This window comes from Nothobranchius furzeri, chromosome 7, assembly GCF_043380555.1.
Source record: "Nothobranchius furzeri strain GRZ-AD chromosome 7, NfurGRZ-RIMD1, whole genome shotgun sequence".
In the NCBI taxonomy this organism is placed as follows: Eukaryota; Metazoa; Chordata; class Actinopteri; order Cyprinodontiformes; family Nothobranchiidae; genus Nothobranchius; species Nothobranchius furzeri.
In genome coordinates this window covers 48,097,512-48,121,640 of record NC_091747.1, presented here as the reverse complement: position 1 = coordinate 48,121,640, position 24,129 = coordinate 48,097,512, and the positions used below count along the sequence as shown (strand labels likewise).

General features: G+C 40.6%; 1 protein-coding gene across 6 annotated transcripts in view; it reads right to left on the bottom strand.

Moving 5' to 3' along the window:
• The window catches only part of dlgap1b (discs, large (Drosophila) homolog-associated protein 1b), a 171,905-nt gene that overhangs the window by 63,373 nt on the left and 84,403 nt on the right, over positions 1-24,129 (bottom strand). For all 6 annotated transcript variants that reach the window (XM_070553153.1, XM_070553151.1, XM_070553155.1 and 3 more), the window contains 2 exons: positions 19,512-19,598; positions 18,542-18,665 (listed from right to left, as the gene is read on the bottom strand). The gene's annotated coding sequence lies outside the window, so the exon portion shown is untranslated. The remainder of the gene's footprint in view (positions 1-18,541; positions 18,666-19,511; positions 19,599-24,129) is intronic.

Below are 24,129 nucleotides of genomic sequence, written 5' to 3'. Positions count from 1 at the left end.
AGATGCCCGAGCCACCTCAACTGGCTCCTCTCGATGTGGAGGAGCAGCGGGTCTATTCGGAGCCCCTCCCGAATGACTGAGCTTCTCACCCTATCTCTAAGGGAGAGCCCAGCCACTCTTCACAGAAAACTCATTTCGGCTGCTTGTATCCGCAATGTCGTTCTTTCGGTCACTATCCAAAGCTCGTGGCCATAGGTGAGGGTAGGAACGTAGATCGACTGGTACATCGAGAGCGTCACCTTCTAACTCAGCTCTCTCTTCACCACGACAGACCGGTACAATGCCCGCATCATTAGCTATTGTGAAAATTTCAGGTTTTCACACAAATTAGTTTTTGAATTTGATACAACTTTTTTTTATTATTATTTTCTGTTCTTTAAGTAAAACATATCCACCTTCTTCTGTTTCTCAGATGTTTATGGAGGTAACAGGTTCAGAGGGAAAGCCCAAAGACCTCACTCTCTAGCAATGCTCTTCCTGAGGGATCCCCATGCATTTCCTGGTTAGAGAAAAAATATCCCTCCAGCAAGTTCTAGGACTGCTTCAGGGTCTCCACCCAGAGGGACAAGCCCGGAAAACATCCTAAGGAAGGTGACAAATCTCAGCTGGCTCTGTATGATTTGGAGGAGCAGTGACTTTACTTCTAACTGATGGAGCTCCTTTTCTTCTCAATCTCCAAATTCACTTACAGAGATCAGCCTATATCAGCTGATATATCAGCTTTCAGTCACTTCCTTTAGTCATTATATAAATTTTATAAACATAGGTGATGACTGGAATAAAAAAAGACAATGTAGCTTCTCTCTTCACCACAATAAACTGGTGTAACACTCACATTACTGCAGATGGAGCCCTCATCTCTCACTCTGGCCTATCACAAGTGGACAAGATATCAAGTTACTTGAACTTCTTTGCTTGAGGCAAAATCTCCCTCCCAACCAAGAGTGAGCATTCCACTGTTCTTCAGTTGAGACCTGTGGCTTTGCATGAGGCAAATGAAGGTCAAGGCTCCTCTAACAAGGTCATACTTCCCAAACAAAACCTAAGCTATTTAGAGATTAAAAAAAATCCCTAGTTTCTCTTAAAACACAGAAAAAATTATTTTATATAAAATAAAACCTGAATAAACTTCATCATTCACTGAGGATATATTATGCTTTTTTGAAAAGTTGTAATAATTCTATAGTTCATACAAAACATGTTTATGAAGTTTTTTGCATTAAACCCCTCTCACATAAAGCAGTTTTAGTTTTGACTGTTTCAGTTGGACCTGGTCAAGCCCACCCATCCATACCCATCTCATGCTGATGTAGGCTGAGACACTCAGATATCTGGAATGGGCTCATAGTAGAGCTGCTCCTCCTCCGGCAGCAGCATGAGAGAGGTGGTTCTATTCTAATTTCCTCATTTGTGACATCACAACAGGGATTTTTTTTAAACGGCTTGTTTCAGGCACATAATTCCAAACACCAAACACTGACGTAAAACGGATTAAAGTTTTATTTTTTTTCATGTTTGGACTGCTTAAAGAGGCAGTAAAGACTTGCATGAGGATGCAAAAGGTGACCTTTGCATAGTATGTCTCCTTTACGATGATGAACAAGCTGGGAGCAAATGTGCAGAAACAAACTGACACAAAATGGTCTAAAACTGGAAGTAAAGAAGAGTAATGATGAGAAAATGCATTCTGACTGTCTGGTGAGAAAGATATTCTGCAAGATGAATGATGGAGTGAGACATTTTTATCAAAGCCATTAAGGAAGATGACATTTTTTATGTTTCCAGACTCCACAGAAGTCATTTTAGGGATGTCAGAAGGCTAAGAACCTTTAATGCACCTCTGTTAAAATAATGAAACGATAAAGGTTTGTGTGATACTTTTCAAAATATATTACATATGCATATCAAACTGTTGTCTCCAAATCTAGTGACTGGGACACTTTTAGTTTCATGCACAGACACAAAAAGAGTAAAATGAGAAGCAAGCACACGTTTACTCTTTCCTAACGTGCTTTCACTGATTCTGCAGGCTTGGTTTAAAGCACAGAATAAAATATCAGTGATGTTATCGAAACATTCTACATTATGCAACAAACTCATGTTTGCAAAGATGCTTTAAAATTGTTGGTTTTCCAAAAGGACGGGATAGAGTTTGACACCAAGGTAGCACGTTGTGACTATGCTTTCGTGGACGGATTGATGTTCCTGGGTTTTTTCAGACAGCTCTTTTGTCACGACCAGGATAATTATGCTGACTGTCAGGGTTCTTTCTGAGAAATGGAGTGACCCAGTTGAGTTACTGCTCAGAGACAAATTCCTCTAGTGATGAGGTCTATTTGTGCAAAGTAAACAAATGAACAAAGGCATTAAATCTAGGCAAGGCAGTGTGTTGTCACGAAGGCGGAAAAGCATCGACGACTAAAAGAAAAAGAAAATCAAAAGAAGCAACTCTATTATTATGTTGTCTGGACTCTTAAGTATATTTGATGTATTTTAATGCATCTGTTGTTAAATATTTATATTTAAATTCCTTTTTGTTGCTCCAAGTGCAGTAAAACGTGCCACGGAAAAAAAAATCTCTGCTAAAAATGTATCACTTCCGTTTCTCGTAGAAATGAATGTATTCATTCAGGAAATCTCTTGATCTTTAAAAGGAATAAAAAAGATTAAACTGAGCAGCTCTGACACTCGGCTTTGAGTCCACAACAAAAGGCCGTGACTCCAGCGAGATTGCTTTTGTGCGGTTTAGGCTGAATCCATCACGGACATATAGTTGGAATCAAGGAGGAAAATGGAAGCTCAGATCTCTGCTTTTTGTTTAAAAAGTTACATTCTTTTAATTTGAAAGTTGTTTTATTAATTATGGTAGTCTTGTGGACTCTCAGAACAATTACCTCATATTTTATAAGAAATGTCATCATTTAGGGAAGCATTAGACAAAATATCCTAAAACTCATTTAAATTTAAGGTTTTCAAGGGAAAAAATATATTCAAATTTGCTGATTAATAAATATCAGAAAATACTAGAAAGCTATACTGAGCATGAAATAAAGCCTTCTTGTAAGAAAAAATAATGCAATTTCCACCATTTTTCCAATTACACTCATTAGGGATGTCCGATATTATTGATCAACAGATATAATCGACTGATATTATCATTAAATTGTAATATTGGTAATGATCTGTATCAGTTTTTACTCTTTCATTGACATGACTTTTACAGACCTTTTCAGTTTATTATCAAACTATATCTCCTCTCACTAAAAAGGCCAAAATATAAAAGGTCTGAAGTCTAGCCTTTGAAAAACGTCTGTTTCTTTGACACAAATGGTTCAACTAGACAGAAGCAGCTGTCATATTTTGCACAGATGTTTAAAGTTTATAGTAATACTAGCAGTTTTTCTCGGTTTTAGCACCCCCTAGTGTCCGTTTTTAATTTTCTGTGGTCAATGTAAAAGAGAAACTTATCTCCTCACCATGAAGTCGTCTTTTTAACACCTTAATATAACTGCTAAAATGTCTCCTCAGCCTTCATCAGTTTCTAGAGATGTGATACATCAATAACTCAAACAAATCAGCTGTTTTCATGATCTAAAACATGCAGGAAATGGGCTGGAGGCAGACTGCAGTGCTAGGTATGTCCAACAGACCGGCCCGGCACTCTGAAGATGCAAAGGCGGTATTCTGGCAACAGACGGCAGTGAGGGTCTGAGTGACATTTCATTAGCGCAGTAAAGCAGGGGTCCTCAACTAAATTGGTTCAAGGGCCGGAGTTTTTATAGCCGATGTCGTGACGGCCAGATGCTCTTCTACAATAAAGTTCAAGTATTATTGTATCTTAATTTATTAATATTTAAAATAGCTTTGTTTTCTATCTGAACTGTTTTGAACGTAGTTTAGTTGTGTTTCGAGAATGTCAACAATTATTAATATTTGGGACAAGAAATTTGCTGCTAAACTCCAAAGTCCCCCAATTGAGGGAATTAGGGTCCAAAGGGGTTAGAGGGCTGGGTGGAAAGGTCTGATCATTTGAGGTTCGCTGCTGTAAAGGGTAATTTTAGCACCGGCTCAAAAAATGATTTAACAAAATGAAAAATTTACATATCCGTTTAAGTTTGCATGACAGGAGAAATATGATGCTATGTATCTAAAATGAATATTTTCCCCACATATATTGGTATCGGTATTGGAAATTAAGATTAAAGCCTAATTTATACTTCTCCGCCAGCGTCGGGACGGACGCACACAACGCTATTATCCATCCTTGTGAGCCTGCTGGAGAGCCCTCGCAAAGACGGACGGAGTCGAGCTCTCTTTTCTAAACATTCGTCCGTCGAGACAGAGAACACAAGCTTGTGATTGGTCAGGATGCTGCTGTCGTCTACAGTGCCGCTATTGCGCCCTCAGAAACAAAAGAGAGCCGAGGATATCTAGGGGCAGAAACGGAGAAGCTTGAAGAATACTTCACGGAAATATGAACATTTTATTCACCCGTTACTGGAGGAGTGAAAAGATGAGCAGGAAGTGTTTTATTGGTGGACGGAAATGACGGGAAACATGGGTTTAGAGGTGGCGAGTGCATGAAGAGGTGGAGGAGGATGAGAGAGAAATTTGTCAGTGTTAAAAAGTCTCTTAAATATAGAAAAACATAATATAAACACACTATCTTGGACCACATACATGACAGGATACCACAGAACAGTGCTACGCCCTTTGCTGTCCTGGCGGGGAATTGTTTTTTGTATCTAAGATACTTTTTAACACGGACAAATTTATCCCTCACCACCTCTAAACCCACGTTTCCCGTCATTTCCGTCCACGAAGAAAACTTTTGCTGTGTATCTTTTCACTCCTCCAGTCACGGGTAAAATAAATTGTTCATATTTTTAGAGTTTTTCTGCGAGGAATTCTTCAAGCTGCTCCGTGTCTGCTGCTAGATATCCTCTACTCTATTTATGTTTCTGAGGGCACAATGGCAGCGCTGTAGACGACAGCGGCGTCCTGACCAATCACAAGCTTGCGTTCTCCGTCTCGACGGACGGATGTTTAGAAAAGAGAGCTCGACTCCATCTGTCCTTGCGAGGGCTCTCCAGCAGGCTCGCCAGGACGGATATTGGCGTTCAGTGCGTCCGTCCTGACGCAGACGAAGTATAAATTAGGCTTTAGACTACATCTGTATATTGGATATCAGTAAAAAAGTCAATTTCAAACATCCCTAGTTACAAAATAAGTGTATCTTGGTTTAGCTCTAAATATGTCCACAATTATGTATTTTTCCTGGTTTTTAGTTTAACTTTTCTTTTATTTCCTTTTCCAGTTGTAGGTCAAAACAAATGGGATAAAAAGCAACAAGAGAGACACACACAAAATGACTAACTGATTTTAGATGTTGCCCAAGAGCAATTTCCGAGGATAATAATGCCATGTGAATAAAAGGTCACGTTACACCTTTCAAACTCATCTATTTTCACCAACCTTGATATTGCGGAGTGTGACAGATTACATTTTCTTTCTCGTTTCTCTCATGTTTTTTTTCTTCTTCATTATAACATTCAATAAAGCCATCCATAAAAGCAAGTCAAGGAAATTGAAGAAGGAAAGAAAACATCACCATAGAAATAAAATGGATTTTTCCAGTGGAAACAATGTGTTTTTACTCCAGATAATGAGAACTCGCATCCACCAACAGCTATGGGATCACACGCGTGGACAGCAACAGACGTTGGCATTTTCTAGTGCTTTTTATCTTCATGCATCCACAGAACAGGTTGTTAAAAAGGGTATCAAACTGCAATCATAGCATATCAAGTTAATAAAAATTAGCTACATAAAAATGACTAATTTAGAAAATAAATAATACAGTCTAGTTATTTCAATTCATGTCAATACATTATCAAGTTTTCCAACAAGTGAAAATAAACTACTAAGAAACAGTTTTCATATTTTTCAGATTTCTGGGGATTGTCTCAAAAATTTTAGGTACACACCCCAAAGTATAAGTCCTGACCTAAACTTTGTGAGCTGCTGCAGGAGATGATCTGTTGAAGTGTGCTTTCTATTTATTGTTTATTAACAAATGATAAATTATTTTAAGATCTGAAACTTCACCAACTGTCGACTCTCCTTGCTGTCATGCTAAAGCAAAATCCTGGACTATCCAGGCCTTTCCACCTGACACGTAAGGGTTGCGTGACATTCACGAACCATGGTATGCAGCCATTAGGCGCCGTTATAGTCTATGGGTGCGTTTCCACCAGAATGCAAAGCTGAGATCTGAGAATCAACATTTCATTCATTATGTAATCGGTCGATAGCCTGGCAAGCCATTCTATATATGTGAATATAGTCTGGCCACAGTCCATTGACGACTCTCAGTCATCAGGCAGCGTCTATTGTTGTCTTTCAGACTGTCTCCACATGCTATTGGACAACAATCAATGCGATGTACTCACCGCTATGGATGTCAGTCAATGAGGCAGTCTGCCACACCCTATCAAAGAAGATGAAAATAAATCCTTTTTCTAAATAAATGTAAGGACCTCTATCTGCTCTTGACTCAAAGAAAAGCCCAAGTCTAAATAGTCCAAAGTTGATGCCAAAGAAGTTTCAAATGTGCCGTCCCCATATTTCTTTCATCCCGCCCAGCAACAGAGTGCTGTGACTGGCCTACCAACTCAATAGAGAGCTGTGATTGGATTGCTATGGATGTCAGTCAATGGGGCAGTCCACCATTAAATAGTGGAAGAGCTACACGAAACATTAAAACAACATTAAATAATACATAGTTTTTCTAAATAAACACACTGTGAATGGCCAGCCACAATACTGGCTGGAGCTGTGAGGTTCCAATGGAGCGTTGCTAGACCATCATTTGCCAAAGCAACATTGACGGTCTAGATTCTACTAATGAGCAATTGACAATAATCAATCTATCCATCCATCGTTCCGTCCATCCGTCTGTCGATCCATCCATCATTCCACCCATCCAGTGTTCAATTATCCATCCATCCATCTATCCATCCATTGTTCCACCCATCCAACGTTCCATCATCCATCCATCCATCCATCATTCCACCATCCATCCATATATCCAGCCATAGTTCCACCCCTCCATTTATCCATCGTTCCATCCATCCATGCATCCATCTAGCCAACAAATTGGATGAACATTTTGGATAATATACGCGGTTACCTTGGAGGGTGGGTTCCTATGTGGTTTTGTTTGAACTCTTGTATCACTTTAAAAGTGCATTAATCTTTTTATTGTTTTTTATTACTAAAGTAGCTTTCCAGACTTTTCTACTTTAAGAAATTATGTATGGTTTTTCAGAAGTCCATAAAAGCGATTATCTTATCATGTACCATGATACACTGTAAGCAATACGGCTATTTATATATTTATTTATTTTTGCTAAGTACGCCCCCTGCCCTGCAGAGCTCCGTGCAATAGGAAACTGAGCACCAACCAGTACTAACCAATGGCGTTAGACTACCATTTAGCTGTTTCAAATTTAAGGAATACCTCAGCTGAAGCAGAGAGATGATAAAAAAAACGTTTCACGGACAAGAAAGTCTTTAAAATACAAATATATGAAAACACAGCATTACATGAGAATAATACTTGTAAAACAATGTGTTTTAGCTCTGTTTGTCGGCTACAGAAGCACATTTATAAACAGAAACGTGAAGTTGCCATCTAAAAAAAAAACAAAAGGAGAAATTATTTGTGTGAAATGCTTATCAGCCACTAGATGGTGCCATCGGATAAGAGAAATACTCCGGAAAGACACCTTAATCTGCTTTCACTGCCAATTTGTGTCTGAAATGCACCTGGTGGGAAGGCTTAGCTAGCGGGAAAACACATCTATTACGGCATGTGCTGCTAACGCACCTGGTAGAAAGCCAGGCAGAGTGTAAAATATGCCAAAGTCTTTTAAAACATCTACATAAAGAAAGGCTGATTCCTTAGAATTCATTAGGGGCACCATTGTTTATATCTCAGCCTCCATAACTATAAATTACTGAGAAATCACAACTCCTTTAGAATGGGACACTACAGCATTTATAGAGCTATTTGGAGCTTGTCAACAAACAAGCTTAAGAAGTGCACCATTTCCACCTGTCCTCAAAGATAAGTCACATTATATTACCCTTAAAAAAATGTGAAATCTGGGACACCAAATTCTGCACTATTGTGATGCAGCTCTGCTGTGGTGATGAGTAAATCAAATCCAATGCTCCCTCATCCATCAACTGCAGCCATGACCCACAAAATGCTGCTAATGCTGGTAATTTCAGTGTAAGGGTTGCATCAAATTCCCATTTGTGACATTTCTGCTGTCAGCGAACACTTGCTGATGCATACACATGTGTGAAAGCAGCACAAAATAAAATAAAACCAGATAATCACTATTTACATACAAAAACATTAATTTCTCATTATTTTTCATTAACTGTCCACCAAATTAGGATGTCATAACATTTTCTTGCAGAGCCACATACCTGCATTCACTACATTAGAAATTAGGTTATGTGGATGCTCTGTGACTGTACAGTAAGCACAGTATAGTCACTGGCCAGTGTCAGCTAACATTAGGATCAAGATACTGCCACAGGCAGACACAGAGTCAGGTGATTTCAAGCCACTGACTGCACAGTTAATTACATGCTGGGAAACAGAGTCGACCATAAGTGCACGCAGCTAATGTGTTATTATGCTTTTAGCAAATGCAGTCTAAATTTCTACTAAAGGTCCTTTGCTGTAGAATTTATTAGTTTTAATTAGATGTTATGTGCAGAATATAGATTAAATATTTTATTAATAGTGTGCCAGCAGAACCCAATACCAATTAAGATTTGCATAATACTGTAAATGTAATGAAAACAGGAAGAGGTAGAAATGTAAAAACATATATTTAATTTTTACTTATTCAGATTATGAAGTTAAAGTTGTTTAGCTCATGGGGCAGAGGTCAGAGTTTGTTAACAGGAGGCACTTTGGTGCAAAGATGAGGGAGAGCTTGATGGTTTGTGTGTCTTCGAAGCCGTGGGTGGCATGTCACGTTGAGGGCACATCAACAGACGCTTGACAGATCTGGGAAGGAGATCCAGCTGAACAAGAGGAGGGGGGGATTCGTCAAAGTCTCTGTCTTCGTGCGTGAGCGCTGGTGGATTCATATCAACGGCGAAACTTACAATCACGAGGCAAACAATCAAACACAAATTCAACCCCCGCGGTCACAGACTGGACACACAGAGAGAGGCTAGGAGGCATTATTTCAGCTTCCCGTGCACATGCACTGAGGGGATCTCCTCCCAAACAAAGCATGCAGCCTGGACAGAGAGCCAGTGCTGGAGCAGGTGAGCGCTAACGGCATGTAGCTTGCTGGTCTCACATGGAGAATTTGGTAATATAAAGAGGATGTGTAAACTCCCACAATGGACACTATGTTTCATGTCAACTCCAGCTCAGCCAAAGCCTATCAAAAACTCAAGCCTATAGTTTTGCTACCCAAGAGAGATGGAGCACCCTTTTATAATAAAAAAGGAATAAAAGAAAAGAAGAAAGTCACCTTCAACAACGATTTCTAATTCTGTCTTGTTTATTATTTGCCATGTTTGGCTGCTTGAAATTGGACTAGCCAGCACAGAACTTTAATTCCTCGCATCTGATTTGGCCATCTGAGCGTAATTAAATCAATATTCCTGTGTATTAAAATCTCCTTGCTCAAACTGGAAATGAGCATCTGCAAAAACACAAACCACCAATTCCTCTGGGTCACGCCCGATTCAAAGCATCCTTACTCAAACTTTCAGAACGTCCTGTTCTTTTCTTTTATGGTAGGTCCACGCTTAACGGCGTTTCCAGACGTTGACGTTCACCTGAGTGTTCTTTAGGTAAATGTTATATTTTACGCAGTTGGTTAAAACGTTCCACCCAAACAGCTGAGCTGTTTCCTAATACCATGGTTCTCATAATCCAACAGCATTACTTCTGCTGCTTTTGTGGGTTTTAAACAAGGCATTGGAGGTGGTTTGTTGCTCCGTGTTTTATGAGCAGCCAAATGAACTGAAATGTGCCACTCATTGAGAAAGTTAAATTAGCTTCTCATTTCATAATTTGCCCAGGTACACACAGATAACACCTTCCAATTTATAGCCATAGCGGGGTGACACACACCACATTAAAGAACATTAACTTCCTGCTTATTAGATGTTATCCCGGACATTAAGACCTCCAGTTAAGGAGTCTCATTTCTGAACAGGAGATTTAATCTTAAATTAAAAAGGAGAAATAAAGGATTTCATTTAAGTCCACAAATGTGTTAATATGAATTAATGAACCTTGGATGTTATAAGGAACGATTACAAGTGAATGTTTTCCAGCGCTCACAAATAAAAAAGGCTTCTTTAAACCTAAAACATATTAATGTAACACAGAGCAGTTTAATGCTTCTCTACTCTACTGGTGTAAAGTGGAATTACAACTACTGCAAACAACCCTGCAGCTGTCATGGTGAGAGCAGGAGGTTAGGACCCAAGATGCAGAATCCCCAGAACGACTCAAGGCAGGAGAGGGATGAGAGAATACTTCCTTTATTTTAAAGGCGGATATGCCAAAGTCCACAAAACAAACCTGACTTAATACCAAACTCGCAGAACAAACACACAGAAGCTCACTCGTGAGCACGAACTAGGGTAACTAGAGGAGGACAGAACACGCTAACAATTACAATGAACCAACACAATACTAAGATGCAGACAGGGTTATATACACAGAAGGGAGCAATCAGGGAAACAGGCAGCAGGTGTGTGGGGAGTGAGGTGAAGGGATCAGGTGAGACTAATTAGCTGAGTGGGGAAAACTGACTAGGTAAAATAAATCTACATAGAAACTACATAAGTGAACTCCTATAACCTGAAAACAGACAACCATAAGAAAAACAGAGACGGGATTTCTAAATCTGAAAACACTACGGGGAAACCTGGAGTGGGCTGGGGAACACAATGGGACACAAGAGGAGAACCTGGAGTGTGAACAGGAGGAGGCTGGGGACAGAGGGACACAGAACATGACAGAAGCAGCCTGCTGCAGCTAGCACTACCAACAATCTAACACTAACCCCTACTTCACACTGGAGGCATCAGTGGCGTGGAACGGCAGCAGAACATTGCTGCTTCAAATCAGAAGCCCTTATAGTCTATGAGGTCAGGTTCTAACCAGCAGCGACGTGGACATTTTCAGACACGTCCCATGAAGCAGCACACTAAATATAGGATTGAGTTCTATTTTTGCTGCAAGCCGCTTCTGGGACAAAACAATTTCTGCAGTTCATATAGGGCTAGACAGGAAATCACACACGGGTTCAATGTAAACCCCCCAGTAATTTTCAAAATAAAAGACTATTGCAGAGATGTGATTGCATATCTACGTAAATGACGTTAATATGTGTGACCTAACTCCTAGCATCGTTTGAGAATTGCAGCAGTGTGTTTTTCATGGCTTTAATCCTGGCAGTGGAGAGGAACAACATCATAAATGACATAAAACTGCAATATCAAACAAGACTTCCTTTGTATTGGATTAATGGCAGGTGGAATACATGCGAGGGATTTTGTGATCTTGTGAGTTAAGTGAGGAGGATAGCGGAAGTCTCGAGGGATTTTGTGTTCCCAAAAGTTACGAGTAACCCGTTCCGCTGATGCTTCCAGTGTGACATAAATAAGCTACAAATCAAAAAAGATCCACACTATTGGACAAACAATATTATTACTTCCAAGTCCAGTAGCAACAATGCCAGGTCATCATCAGCCCGTGATTTCAGCTTCCTCAAACTAGTATAGGCCACGCCGATGTTTACTCTTACATTTACTTCCAGGCTCTGCCATGATGCCAACAGAGAAGCAAAGTTATTCTTTTTCGTCTTCTTGTACTTTTTAATGACGATCGATGAACAGAAGAAGCTAACTGCACAGAAAATCGCTAACAGCCGTAATGCATGTATAAGAGCGTCACATAGAACACCTGCCTGCTCCACAAATTTGTTTGTCTTCACCCTATTGCCCGCTGTTAGGGGTTTGGGTGTGTTTCAACAGATTTCTCTGAATGACTTAACTAAGATAATGATCGAGAAAAGGCCAAGCTGTTCTCCAGATGACGTCATCCCTCCATGCTTGTTCAAAGAAGCTTTTCAGCGATTGCTTCAATAATTTTGCAGATAATTCATCATAGAATAGCTTCTAGAGTTCTAGATTAAGTTAAAAATGCGGATATCCAGCCTCTTTTGAAAAAACCTGGAGTAGATGCTTCCCTTCCAGCTAACTACAGACCTATTTCTAAGCTTCCTTTTTTGAGTAAAATACTATAAAAATGTGCCTATATAAAATTATTCGACTTTCTGAGTGACAATGATGGAAATGTTCAAATCTGGCTTTATAATGCTGCATAGTACTGAGACAGCACTGGTGAGAGTCTTAAATGACATTTTGCTTGCTACTGATCGCAGCAATTTTGTTCTGCTCATTTTGCTCAATCTTACGGCAGCATTTGACACAGTGGTTGCACAACCACCATAGGCAATATGTGGGGATCTCTGGTTGGGCATTACAGTAGTTTAGATCATACATAGCCAACAGAACAATTAGTGTTAGGGTTTTTCATCTGCCTTCTCCAATCTTCCCTGGGGTGTCCCACAGGGTTCTGTGCTCGGACCTGTACTGTTTTTGATTTACATCCATCTTCTGGGAAATATTTTTTTGTAGGCTTGGCATTAGCTTTCACTTTTTTGCTGATGATTGTCAGCTTTGTCTACCCTTGGATTCAGAAAAAAATTCCTCAATTAACAATCTGGTAGACCGTTTGTGTGTGGTTAAGAGGTGGATGCTGAGAAATATTTTGTGCCTCAGTGATGAAAAGATGGACGCCACTTCGCACAACTGTGGACCGTTTAAATTCCCAGGTTAAGACACCAGTTGTTAACCTTGGAGTAAAGCTTGACAATGCGTTGGGTTTTGATGCACATGTAAATGGAGTTGTCTCCTCCTCTTTTCATTCATCATTTACAGTTTGGCAAAAGTGAAACAGTTCCTGACACAACATGATCTAGAGGCAGTTCATGCTTTTATTACAACGAGCATTGACTATTGCATTTCAGTATTATTTGGGCTGAGCAAGGGCACCATAGCGAGGCCACAACTGGTGCAAAACGTGGCAGTTAAATTCCTAGTAGTAAAAGCATGTTTGATCATGTTACTCCAATCTTGGCTGAATTACATTAACTGCCCCTTATTCGTTTTAAGATTCATTCTCCTTTAATTGGTTTTGAAATCATTGAATGGGTTAGCTCCATCCTACTTGCAGACTCCGTTACAACTATATACCCCTGGTATGAGCTTTTTGTTCAAAGAATCGTATCCTGCTCTCAGTGCCAAGAACATCTCTAAAGATACAAGTAGACAGGGCTTTCTCTGTGGCAGGCCCAAAGCTCTGGAATGAGCTACCAATTGCTGTAAGGCCTTCTACTTCGGTGGCAGTTTTTAAAGTTAGGCGGAAAACGTTTTTCTCTGATTTGGCCTTTCCTTCCCACCATTTCTAAAAAGTTTGTTGTCTTTTTTATTGTGTATTAGTTTATTTTAATTCTGTTTTTATAGCTCTTAATTTTCGGTGCAGCGCTATGGTGGCACTTTGTACCTGTAAATCGCTATACAAATAAAACTTGACTTGACTTGACTTTAAGTCTAAAAGTTGCAGAACGCTTAAAAAAATCAAAACTTCCACCGAAAGCTTTAACCCTCCCACTGTCCTAATGGGTGTGACCCTGCAAGGAAACTGGACCATTGAGCAGGGTTGATGGTTTATCCCTTGGGTCCATGTGGCAGGGGTGAGGAGTGAGCATCACCCCTGCCACATGGACCTCAAGGGATAAATCATCAATCCTGCTCAGTGGTCAACTTTCCTCGCAGGGTCACCCATGAAGACAGTGGGAGGGTTAAACATGTGCAGAAAGATGAAAATAATTAGTCAAAAGAGTTTATGCAATACTTCATTGTTGCATCACAGCACCAAGAGAATCGTAGAAACAATGACCTACTTATAGCAATGAGTGTTTTCAACCTCTTCTTTTCATACAGTGCAAAAAATAATCATAAAATCTTGCACTGAGGCTCCGTAGCTGAACCAGTATGTCATTTCTATATTAGACTATCTCCTTCTGTGCCATATACTTAATCTGAGAGTATAAAAGATGAGTACCATTGAGTGCATCTGTGAAAAAGATCTGACACTTCCATTCTGTCAGTGTATTTAATAGCCATCAGCCGATCCTGTCATTTACCCCCAAACACCTCCCTTTATAACATATGTTTGTGGGGCGACGGTGGCACAGGAGTTAAGTGCTCGCCCCGTAATCGGAAGGTTGCTGGTTCGAGTCCCGCTCAGTCTGTCGCTGTCGTTGTGTCCTTGGGCAAGACAAGACACTTAACCCACGTTGCCTGCTGGTGGTGGTCGGAGGGACCGGTGGCGCCAGTGCTCGGCAGCCTCGCCTCTGTCAGTGCGCCCCAGGGCAGCTGTGGCTACATTGTAGCTCATCCCCACCAGTGTGTGAATGTGTGTGTGAATGGGTGAATGACTGATTGTGTTGTAAACAGCCTTGGGGGGTTCTAGGACTCTAGAAGGCGCTATATCAAATACAGGCCATTTACCATTTACCATATCCTCCATCACTGTCTCACCTACTTCCATTACTTCAAGATTCATCCTCAATTGCTGCTCAATTTCTAGCTGCTGGGTGTCTGATGTGTTCTGCTGTGATCACCGGCATCGACCTCGTGTCTTTCCACAACGGCCAAGATTTACCTCTGCTGATAGTCCCTAATTACACACTCATTTGCTCCCTAATCTCCATAAACACACCCCAGAAAGCAGCTTGATGTTATAAACTAACACTGCAGCTTCAGTGGTTTAACATAAATAGTACTCTATTTTTTTTAAAGGTTGGACCATCGACACACATATATGGACAATGGGTTTCCATAGACTCCAATAACACGTTTTTGTGCTAAAATGGGAGGTGGCCACCACCGCCATTTTGACCGTGTCACAGGTTCCGTCAAGCCCAGACAATTCCATAAAAGGGAAGAGAGGAGGAGCTGAGGGTGGGGCTGTAAGGCTGGGATCAACTGACGACACCCGGTCTAACTAGCTACAAGCTAACCTGAAGCTAACCCAAAGCTAATGCGGAGGTGGGAGCTAAGCTAACGGAGGTAGCAACCTAGCTACAACCGGAATTAACTGTGCACAACACCAGAGCTTCTGAGTCAGAGGTACGCCGGGCTGACCGCTGGGTAAAACCGGGTGGAACACAGAGGTCTCCGAGACCTCCACAAGCCAGCAGCCGCACAGCAGACAAGCGCCGCTGTGATCTGAGATGCGCAGAGCTGCCGCTGGGGAGAACCGGGTGGAAAGGTTTCCATCCCAGCCTGCGCAGCACACAGAAGCCGCGATCAGACAGAGATGTGCCGAGCTGTGGGGAGACCCAGCCGTCAGTCCACGCAGCACACAGAAGCTGCGATCAGACAGAGATGCGCCGGGCTGCAGGGAGGGGAGAAACGGGTGGAAAACATCGGTCTCCCGAGAGCTCCACAAGCCGATAGTCGGAACCCAGCCCCACCAATATATTATATTATATTTCAACCCATTTTCTAAAGTGCAGCATTATGTTAAATGCACTGGGTTTTACCCTATTACATTATCTTACCATCTATTCTCCAACAGTCGGATGCTGGTTTGACCATGAAGTAGAAAAGGTTAGCTAGTTGAGACATTTTATGTGATTTAATGTAGTTTAGCCTAACCCCTTCTTTCCACCGGAGCCGTCAGCAGCACGTTACTGCATCAGCACGTCTTGCTCGCGTATGCTGCTGCTTGGCCCTTCCCACGAAACACGAAGCAGCAGGGGAGCAGCTGTCACCGACAGAGCACGAAGTCACACGAGTGACGTCGTCAGTAAACACAACAACAAGCAGGAGAAAATTACAACATGGCTCCAAAAGGTTTGTGTTTTATGTTCTGTCCGTTTTATAATCGCCAATACGGACCTGAACAAAGGAGACCGCTAGCTAGATGATAACTTCTCACGGGGCCGCACAGTTAGTAACTTTTTTTAAAGTAAAGCAACCAGAAGGCAGTACGTTTCTTTATTCTGAAAATCTCTGGAGTATTGCTCCATTTCCGCGTCCGATTTCCTGTCTTTCCTTCCCCAAAAATGTCGAACTTGACCCGTTTCAGAGGCGTCGCGCGTAGAAAATAGAGCCGGCGCGTAAGGGCCGCGACATGCTGCTCCTGAGATGCGGCCGACTCGCACTGCTGACGGCTCCGGTGGAAAAGGTTCTGTTGACCACAGCGGTTCCTATCAGCAGCTATGACGTGCTGCTGCAGTAACGTGCTGCTGACGGCTCCGGTGGAAAGAAGGGGTTAGTGTAGGCTAATTTTGGCATATGTTGAAATAAAATATAACAAAGTTTGAACCAATTCACAATGAGCTCCATAAGACTGGATGATATACAGGGGTATTCTCAATTTAAAAGATTAAACTTCACTGTTTCATCTTTGTTCTTCCATTCTAATGAGCGAGTGAAGGATGAGGACTTTTAGTCTTCATTTTAAAGCAGTGGAGTGCACACGGAGATTTCATTCTGCATCTAAGCTTTAAAAAAGAAGTGGAGAGGAGTCATGACTAAAAAACAAAACAAAAAGACAAGAGTATTGAGTGTGTGAGTAATGTTACTGGAAAGATGGCTGGTTCTCGACAAAGGTAATTTGATTTCTCACAATCAGCCATAAAGTGATGAAATCTCTCTGTAGACTGCAAGGACTTTAAATTTTACACACTGACGGCTGTCTTTAAAGTGCAAACAAAGACCCATTTGAAACAGATATACAATCACAGCATGCTGTAATTCCTCATCCCTGACGAGTTAGTCTGGACAGTGAAAGCCAGTTGACACTTAAGCCCCCTTTCAGACGTGCTTCGCTTTCCATTCGTCTGGCGACAGCAGAACATGTTGGTGTGGTGTCTGAATGAGCAGCTGGACGGTTGAAATGTTTGGGATGAAAAATTTAGAAAGAATAAAAACAAAAGCCTTTGTGCTAATTTGGTTTTACTCAGTCGTAAAAGTCACACATTATATCTCATTATAAAATAAATAACAGTGTTTTCTAAAGTCTCTGCATGCTGCACCACATCCTAATTACCTATTATAACGTAAAACTGTTCTTTATAGTAACACAATTAAGCAGCCACTGAGTGCTGAAATCCTAATGTGAAAACTTTGGTGTTTTATCTTGTTTGTATGTGTTGTCCTAGCCCACAAACTTTCTAACCCACTCTTTCTATCAACATTGTTGGTAGATGTGAAGGAAATTGGACTGAATATGTCTTTGAGGACCAATAAAGTCCTTTTTATTTTCATATGTATAGAAGAAATAGAGTCCCTAGAATAACACTTTTTTTAGACTTAAAATTTTATGTTTTTGAAATTTTATTCTGTGAAATTACATATTTGAACTTTGAATTTAACTGCAGAATTTCATTTTCAAAAATCAACAACTGCGGGGACCTCCTGTTGACCCAGGCCAAAGTAATTGCCACTTGACCAAGTCGAGTGGCTTTTAGCCAAACCAAATTATGTTTCCCTGATCACGTGACAACAGTGAAGTGTCACTTGATCGAGTGATGATTGTTTTGGCTTGTTTCACCAGGAAGGCCCCTCATTTGTTGTTGAATTTTTGCTGTTTCCTGCTCCTCCGTCCTACTGGTTGAAAATGGAATTACTAGTGCTAACAAAATGTTAAAACTAACAAGAGCCAACTAATACTAAAATGAACCACAATGTAAAAAATCCACACAATTGGACAAAAATATCTTTACCTTCAAGTCCAGCAGCAACAAAGCCAGGTCACTATCAGTCTGTGATTTTGTAGCCTCCTTTAGCTCCCTCAAACTAGTGTAGACCTTTTCTTCAGCACTAAAGACATTACTCTCTTGCTTTCATTTCCAGGCCCCACCATGATGCCAACATGTGATTTTCATTGATGATCAGTGAACTGGAAAAGCTAACTGCTAGCATAACAGCTAACAGCCATAAAGCAAGTAAAGAACTCCCCCTATAAGGCGCCTACCAGCTCCACAAAACTGGTATGTGCAGCATCTGTCTAGTAGAGGGCTGCAGAGTGGTGTTAAATATAAAACTGGTCAAGTTTCTAACTCAACAATCACTGAGTTAAAAACCTAGCTAAAAGTTTAAAAACTATTTAGTGTCACTTTAAGGAACACAAAAATCAAATACAAATTTTTTTGAATGAAAATGCGATGTCTAAAAAAAAGTCAAATTCTGGTGAGACTGCATTTCTTCCATACATGTATCCTTTCAACTCCTTTAGTACTCGTAGAACATTTTTGGCAGCATTATAAGGGTGTGTATTGGCAAGAATATGATTTTTATCACAATACAGAGGAAAACCTCAATTAAATATGTCACTGACCTTTACAATGCTTTTTTTCTACTGATTCTCTGGCTTTCAGAATTATTTTATGTCAACATCATGGTTTATCATCTTGACTCATGACTGCAGTTGCTTCTTCTGTTTCATGGTGTGTCCAGCTGACCTAGAAGAATTTGAAGGAAAATAATACAAATACATTTAAAGTAGGATCACAAATCACAAAACAGGTGCTTTAATAATCCTTACATTCCACATAAAAAATTTGCTTTTCCTAAATCAAAGTCTTTGATCTACTGATTGGATATTTAGAGGAAATAAGATGTTTAACCTGTAATTTTTGAAATATAATAAATCAAATGCAGCATTTAATTTTATTTTAACTTTCTTTTTAAATCCACATTTTCAGACACAATCAGTGAACTGGATGGATCATTTAAGCACCCATCAGCAAGTCTAAGCAGCAATGATTATAGTGTCAGATTATGCAAGTATTAATGTTTTTATTACCGTCCCACTAAATCCTTTCTGTGTCACACTGCAAGAGCGCTAAAGCTCATATCTGTTGGAGGAAACATGTCCAGCACTGTTACGCACTATTGAGCATGTGTGTGCCCTTTTTTAAGTGTAAATCCCACCACCGCCATCTGCTCTGTCATCGAGTATCATCAAACAAACATCATCTCCCCTTTTTCATCTCATTCCTGAATCTTTTCCATTATCCTCCTCTCCCATTCAGTCCTCCCTTGGTGATAACTTAGTGTCTCTCGGTCTCGTTTCTCCTGGTGCTGATGGCCGCCTATCAACCTTGACGGATGTGTTCCCATGACGGCATGCTGTGAGTTTATGACGCCACAAGAGGCTCCTCTCTAAAGGTCAGAGTTGAATCACGAGCGCAGGAACTTAACAGAAGTGACGTCATACGTGTCACGGTGCTCTTTAACACTACGCAGTTTATTACCACAGATTTCTGCATGAATAAAGTTGCAGTTGAAGGTGTTTTGAGACTCACCCGTTTTATTGTTTCATCTTTGGCATCCTTTTTTCTCCCATTCTCAATTCCACCGTCGTGTTCGTGTGCGTGTGCACATTTCTCCACCTGGAATCAAATAAAAACATATTCAGCGATCGAGAATTCATCACAGCACATCAAAACACTCCTATGGTCCCCCGGTGGCTAATGTGCTGGTCCTGGCGCCATGTGCTCATGCTGTGCTGTTGCTCTCCGCTATTTATTTATTTTTTTCTTCTTTCCCGCACTCACTTTAGAGTACACTGTGTGTTTCATTACTACTGAAATGCTTGGGGACGGTGCAGGGCATAAATCTTCAAAAGAGAGAGCGAGAAAGAGAGAGAGTGATTTAAAACAGTTTCTGCTTTTAAGTTGACCCAAGAAGAAAACCCCGTCCAGACTGGTTGGATTAAAGACATTAAAATGTGTGTGCATAATCAGCTAAGCCCCGTTTTGTTTTGCTGTGAAAATCACAGCATCAACATGTTGGTTTTGATCCGCAAAACCCCGCCTTCTGGGAAGCTGCAAACAGAACGAAAGGGAGGGGAGGGGATGTGCAGAATTCATTTTAAGCCTGTTTGTGCTTACTTTAATCTAGCATGTCAAGTCCTTGAGGTGTTTCGGGGGGGGGGGGGGGGGGACATTTTCATCTCATTGAAGTGATGACAAACAGAGTGAACAGATCATCTTCACCCGTCTCTTTCTACCGAAAGCTAAATCATTGACCTTCTGAACACACACCGTCATCCTTCATGGCAGATAAAATTAATCCGAACAACAAACCAATCAAAACACCGGAATGATTATTAGGCTTTTAGCGAATCTGAAAAGCGTCTATTTCCTGGTGTCCCATGAAGGTGATGAGGAAGGTGGCGTGTAGGGGCACAAAGCAGATGCTGGTCTGTCCAACTCACGCCAGGTGGAAGTAGAACGGTTGCATGAAAATGGGTCTCACATAGAAACAAGTACAGCCACATCATTTTTTTTATTTAATTTGCAAATATTTTTATTTCATGTAAATGTAAAAGAAAATGATCCATGTTTTTAATAGGCAGTAAATAATTAAAAAAATTCTAAGTAACATGAAAATTTGGAACTCCCAAGAAAATGGGATTTTATCATTTATCACCAGAGTCAATCTCCAGTTTTGTCTCAGGAAATTTGGGCAATAAAAGCTTTGCGTAGCAATGATACCTAAGCTAAAGAAGATATTAGTGGTTTGAATTATTTGCCTCTTATTGCAGACGCTGTTATTAAATTACAGGAAAATCCCTTAAATCATATTGATGCGCTTGGTGTTTAGTGTGTGCGCATAGCATGTGTGTTCGCAAGTTTTTAAACTTTCAAATTAATAATAAAAAAAAACTGTTAATAAGCAAATAGACTTTGTCATAGTTAATGAATGAATGTGTTAACATGATAATAACACGTTAACTTTGACAACTCTATTTTTATTTTGCATTAAGACTTTTTTTTGACACTAATTATATATTTTTTCTCATATCCCCAAGTACACCACAGACTATTTATATACTACAGATTTGAGCTGGGCGATATGGCCTCAAATCAATATCACTATATATTGAGGATTTCACCTCGATAACGATAAATGGACGATAACTACAGGTATGCGCAGAAACAAAAGTTGTCCACTAGATGGAGCTGTCACTTGTACTACGGTATGTTGAGTCACATTTTCATGTGACTCAAGGTGGTACAGCTTCTTAAAGGAACATGAAACTTGCTAGCCTACACACACCTTTTCATTTTTTTAATTATAAAATTTATTTAAATGGGAAAAATTATCTCGATAAGAGTCCGAAATTTTTATAACGATACATTTTCGATTTATAGCCCAGCCCTGCTATGGATACAAAAAGTTTTTTTAAATCTCTTAAAGCTCCAGTGTGTAAACATTTGATTCTTTAGCGCCATGCAGTTCAGAGTAGGTATTACACCTACGGTAGCCTACATGCATCAAAAAGGCAAGTGTCATTCTAGCGGTGCTCGCACGGCTACGGGGAAGAGGGAGACACTGTAGCACTGACAGCTACTTTGAGGGTCACACACAAAAAACAATAAACACACACTTTCAATTATCTGTGCATAGTATGTACTGTTTCTGTTGCTTACTACAGGAAGTGTCCCTCTGTCCATGCCCTGTGAATATATGTAGAACGGGTCTAATCAGTCGTTTGTAACAGTTGCGTCTTCTCGTTGCAGTGCTGCCGCGCATCTGCCACATCTCTTCTACCACATCTGCTGCATTACTTTCCCTCTCCCCGACTCCGTGCACTCACTGCCACAGTTATAAATGACTTCCAGCTTTCAAGCTAGCAATCCCATGCGGTTAGAGCAGGGTAAGCAACTCAAGGGGAAGCAGCAGATTTTCCCCAAACCACCAAGGATCCCCTGCACAATAGAGGGAAGGGAATTTCATGTCAAAGTGCAAATGCGAAGCTATGGTATTTCAAGATGGCGCATGACTATGTAGTGTCGATCACATATTATGTAAATTTTCAAGCTAATATTTGGAATGGACGTTGGTGAGAAAGTAAAAATATTATAAACTGTGCCTTAAAGTCGGGTGTCAAAATGTCCATGACAGGCCTCAAGCATTTAATAAAAAATCTATTTATAGTGATTTTTTAAATCTGTATAGCTGAAAACAGACCTCATGCCGGTTCAAGTCTGAACATAAATGATGTAGATCATCTCCTTTTTCAAGTGATAACAATGAGTTGCATCTGCACATCTGTGATGCACTTTTAAAAACATTCTCATCTGTGGAATACACGTTTATTCTGTAATAATTATGGTCTTTAGTGATAATACACGTTCAACTGTAATAAGGAAAAAGACAATACTTCAGATAGAAGCTTGTAACATTTCCTCTTCATCAATCACGACTTCTTGAGGGGGAAATTTCAATTTCACACTTTGCTGGGGACCAAAACATACACACTTAAACACATCACTTAAACACAGGCACAGAAAGATGAGATACGAGGACCAGCTTGTTACAAAATAAATCAACATGTGTATTCATGAATTATGAAATAATCGAGGGATGAGCATAAATTAGGCCTTGCTGTGTTGTCATGCTGATACAACTTTCGTGTAACAATTTAAATAACATTTTTTTAAAGTCTGCAGCTCAAAAAGCCCCTAAAGGAATAAAAAAAAAAGATTATATTTTTAAATTAATTTAGAGGATTCAAGTGAAGAAGTGTCCTGTGAACTGCAGCTGTGAATTCATTATAATTGTTTCATGCTTTTTCAATTATTCATCTATGCCCGATTAATATTCTAGAGGGAATGAGTGATCCATTCAAAATGAGCAGAAGTCAGAAGAGTGATAAAGCGAGAAGAAAGGACAGAGAAATGGTAACAGAAACCAAACTAAATGGGAGGAAATTAATGGTAAACTGATCACATAAGAGGAAATAATCCTTTCAGTCAGGAGGAGCCTTCACAGTGACAGTGTGACAGAAATACCCATGAATGTGGTAGCTGAAACATAAAAGACGAGGGTTTCTTTGACCTGTGAAGAGGGGCAGGGGGAGGGAAAGTTATCTGCAGAGGCTGGACCTAAGGAGATGATGATTTAGACTCTATCGGGGGATCCTTTGAAGTTTTGGCAGATGAAGCTGTGGATCAGCTAAAGTGGCCCTGCTGCATTAACCCCTCCATGGCCCAGCTATGAGCGCTCTAAAGTCAGCAGCAGCACCAGCTGGCTGCCTGCCTGTCCACCAATGATGCATAATCTCCACCCTTGTGTAGCACAACTCAGTCGCATAAAACCATTATTCTAATACCAGCAGTAATTATCTCCATGCTTTATTACATTTTAACAGCAACATTATCAAACGTTGCTGCTTCATTAGGAGAAAGGTAAAGTCAGAATGCAAAGTCACACTCGCAGATATGCACACGGCAGATTGTGTGTTTTGTCCTGATTGTTGCAGAAGCATGCAGACACAGGTGAAAAACGTGGGAAAGAGGATTAAAAGCGCTGTGAAAAGCTGAGAATTAGTGGCAGAGCAGAGGGGAATTTCGATTTATCCCCGCCAGTTTGTCAAACCTCTAAACTCTCCCTGTTCCCATGAGTGAGATGCAATAGCATGAAAGCTATGTCAAATTGTTTTACATAAGAAAGACAATGAGGACTCTAAAGCACTTTACACCAGTAATTTAGTCACTCATTCACACACTGGTGGTGATGAGCTACACTGTAGCCACAGCTGCCCTGGGGCACAACGACAGGACACACGGTCCAAGTGACCACCACCAGTAGATAAAGGGGGTCAAGTGTCTTGCCAAACGACAGATTCTTGGTTTGATCCGGCAACCCACCGGTTACAGGGCAAACTCTTAACCCCTGTCACACCGTTGCCTCAGGCTGTACCAAACCCAACACACTGCCCAGCTCCTGGAGTTGTCTGTGGTCACCTATCCCCTTGACTACTGCAATGGCCTGCTAAATGGTGTCCCATTCGGAGCTGCGAAACCTCTACAAATGGTCCAGAATATGCACACATCACAAGCCTAGTTTACATTTCTCCATCAGTAAGTTTGCACTCTCACTCACGCGTGTTGATAGAGACGGGGGTCCTCA